Here is a 4,354-nt window from a genome sequence, read left to right as displayed (position 1 = left end):
CTTTTGATTTAACCATTTCAACAATTCACGATTCCTCTCCTCAGGCAACAAACACACTAAGGTGTCCTTAGAGGATCAATTGTGATATGGTTCCATAATCACTAAGATAATCATAAAACAAAATACACAAGTACTCTCCCATCTCTTCAGATTGGAGAAACTTTTATCTTTCTGCCTTATTTGATTCTTCTTATTCATTCTGCCATACATTGAAACTTTTCCAATGTTTCAGAATTACACTTAAACTCGTAAGCATAACCATATTTACTAAACTTTAGTAAATCATAACGAATAATCTTATCTATCTTTGTGGTGGACCTGACCAGCACACAACCAAGTGTACCCAATCTTTTAGTCCTTCACTTGACTCACATGTACATGTGAACAAGGAATTAGTCTTAATTTCCCAAAGACGAAAACTTCTCATTCATCATACAATACAAGTTGCATGATTCCAAGTTTCTATCTAACTGAAACTTGGGCGATGAGAATCTTTCCTTATTTGGTAAATTATGATACTACCACAAATGAAAGAATCAAATCCATTTTCAAATATTGATATTAATGGAAACATATAATCAACAATTTTTCACAAATGCCATTGTAAGGATACTTAAAATAAATAAAATCAAAACTTTTCTTTATTTTAAAACTTTGCGGAAAACTTATCCTTACAACCTATATGAAAACCTTGTTGTTATCTATTCCTAAGCAATATGTCTCAACTCTTAAGTAATAGCTCAAAATTCTGATCACCGAACCATGCGATCAAAATCCCTCTTCGCGATCAGAATCAGCATATACTTCCTTTAAGTTTCTTCACTTTTCTTTGATTCTTAAAACATCAACATGTGACCCAGTCACATCATGCAATAAGAATCTCAGAATAGAAACTTAATAGAGTTAGACAATGGACTTTACCTGAAGTAGAGTCAAACATTTGACTTTACTATCCTTATGGACTTTTAGGTAAATTTGGCAGCTTCGCAACCAATGCCCTTCCTTTGGCAACAGAAACATATGGACTCTTTGGAAACGGTACACGGGACTATCACAGACTTAGCCTTTCTCTTTACCATTTGGTCAACCGAGTTGACTATGGCCAATCCCTTTCAATTGGGAAGAGAAAGTTTTTCTGGACTTCCAATGTTACCATTGTCAATGTCCATGGATGTGTGGGAAGTTGATCTTCCAATCAAATTTTGCTTTACCAATGCTCCAAATCATTGCTGATTCAGCATCATCAAGCAAATAGGTAAGATCATTAAGGGTCATGTCGTGATATGTTATCAGGGAGTGACCAAGTCAACAGCCAGCTACCTTGAGACTTCGACACCCGACTCTCCCGGCTTGTCAATATGTGACTTAATCTCCAAGACCTAAGCACATATAGACTTTGTTTGCCAATATGGATTGAGTGACTTAGAACTTATCATGTCTTGAAACTTGTGGGATAAGAAGATTTATTGGAGGAGGTGGAGGAAGTGAAGTATGATTTCCAGTCCCACTAATGCATAACAAAGGGATTGATCTTTCACCTTGATTGCCATTCGGGATATCATCTTCATTAGAAAGCTTCTTCCTAAAGATTTGGGAAGACCATAGCTGTCTAAACTAGACATCTATAATGGGAGAAATTCAAGTTAGTTGATTTAAAGTCCTTAATATAACACCCAATATGAAATATTAAGGCTAGGACCCAACAACCTATTTATAACTGGAAGAGGGATGCCGTAATCCAAATTATAAAATAGTTGAAGGTAGGTAAATGACGATTTACCAATTTCCTACCATAAAAACGAAATATAATTAAGTTTTTAATTGGATTTGAAACTCCTAGATCTTTTGAGATACATTGAACTTTCAATGGCATGTTTGAATCTCGATTGTGCCCTCTCAAGTTTGTGACTGGGATGCCGAGGATCACAAACAAGGTGTGAATAACCATACAAATTGACTTGGTACCCTCAACAATATTACCTAATCGATGTGCCGGTTAACCACACACGCTCCACCGATCTATAATAAAGTCAAGTTACCCTTTGCCACTCTTACTAGTCCATGTTAGTGTGCCGGTTAACCACACACGCTCCACTAACGACTTGGTAAGGTACAAAGTGTAATTTTATGGGCTAGCACCAATTTCACATTTTCCTAAAGTAACTAAGATTGGGAATTTATAATGTATAGTTACTTTATAATTCATTATACTTTTAACGAGTATTTAAAGTCGTATCCTACCCGTTCGGCTAACGACCCTCCATCGATCAAGGAAGCGGTGGGTGAGAGTGGACACCCATTAAGTCACCATTTTATAGGCAACAACCTTATACCCCCCTTATAGACCGGCTTCGTGAATGAGGCCTACTAACGGTAAGAATGACATATTCTTATACATATCTATATAATTAAAATTATAATAATAGTATAAGGGTGTATTTTAAACATTTAAAATACTTGGTGGTTTAATCTATTAATTAAACTATACTTAATTTAATTAAACTTAAACCATGTCTTTATGGAATTATTAACTCTTTTAATTAAACACTTTAATTAATTTAATGAAGTCCATAAAGCTTGAATTTTACCTTTAAAAATTCTAAGAGTTCAATTTGGAATTAAAGTGTAAGGCTTTTCAAATTCCAAAACTTGAGGGCAAGAATTGAAACTATTCCAAGTCTCTTCAATTTGTAACTTATGAGTTTTAATGGTTCATAAAATGAAGACTCTTCATTTTATGAAACCTCTTTAGTTCTTTAATTACAATTTAAAGAAGTGACTTTTGGTTATCCATAACTTGAGGACAAGTTATGGACACCATCATTGCCATTAAGATCATGAATTAAACACACATGGAGGTTACACATAATTTCTATGATCTTCTAAAAACTCATAAGAACAAATATTCATATCAAACAATTTCAAGAAAATCATATAAACATATACAATACTTGAAAATTGATATAAGTCATGTAAAATGGGTTAACATAATCATTATCATTTTGAAAAACAGATTTTACAAGTCCAAAACAGATTGGGATAATGATCTTAATCCATTTCCAGCAACAAAACTCGAAAAAACTGCCCAGCACGCTCCAACTCGCTGAGTGCATTATTCTACTCGTCGAGTAGGATGAATTTGTTCATGGACTCGGCGAGTCCTCCCCATGGACTCGGCGAGTCCAGTCGTCAGAATGCAGAATTTTTCGATTTTTAAGCAGTTTTGCATCAAGTATACAGAAAACAATCCTAGGCTCTGATACCACTGATGGGTTTTTGAGCATTCTAACACTTCGTAAGTGTACATGCAACCCTAATAACCTTGAATCTATGTTTTCTCTATATACATGCAAATTTATTTTCAAGGTTATTTCCTAACTAGCATGGCATGGGGATTACATAGAACATAAAACTAGTAGAAATACATACCTTGTTGTTGATTGGATTCCTTCAAGACTTTGTGAGCCTAGCACCCCAAATGTTGTGCCTCAAATGCTTCACACAACACCACAAGACTTGGAATAACTTGAGAGAATGTCACTTAGCCTCAAAATCGGTTATGCCCTCTCTAGAAACACTAGGTCCACTAGGTCCACTTTTTGCTAGCCATAGGGTTCCTTTTATAGTATTGTCACAATTAGGGTTTACACATGAATGCCCTTAATTGTCATGACTCTTGATTTCCCATGACCCATGGATTTGTAACTCCCATGGACTATCCATGGAGCTCTATTTGGTTACATCCATAACCCATAAACCATGGATCATTAATCCACCATAAAAGAATTGATGATTGTCATAATCAACCCTATATATTTAATTAGTCTAACTTTGATCACCAAATTAATCCTAGATTAATACTTGATCAATACTAATTAAATAATACTATTATTAATATATTAGAACTTATAATATATTAATAATCATAAGTGCCTTATTCTCTCATTTAGTCTATCCAAGTATTGCAATGCCATGCAACCCAAATGGACCATGCCGGGTCGGGTCAAGTACATACCAAATAAAGTTATGGACTTAGACACTATATCCAACAGTAATAATCCAAGGTAAACTCTATAGAAAATCTATGGCAGGTCTATATCTCAGATGCTTGGAAGATCCTGATGTTGCAGAAGTCTTGAAAGACATACATGAAGGAGACTGTGGCAATCACACTGGGGGCAGATCCTTATGATCAAAGGTATTAAGAGTAGGATAATACTGCCCAACCATGAATAAAGATTCTTTTCTACATGCTCAAAAGTGTGATGCTTGCCAAAGACACGACAACATCCTACATCAACCAACAGAACCTCTTCATCCTATTATATCTTCATGGCCATTCATGAAATGGGTA

Source organism: Lactuca virosa, chromosome 3 (assembly GCF_052849685.1).
Source record: "Lactuca virosa cultivar CGN04683 chromosome 3, Lactuca_virosa_CGN04683_v6, whole genome shotgun sequence".
Classification (NCBI taxonomy): Eukaryota; Viridiplantae; Streptophyta; class Magnoliopsida; order Asterales; family Asteraceae; genus Lactuca; species Lactuca virosa.
This window is presented reverse-complemented; position numbering follows the sequence as displayed.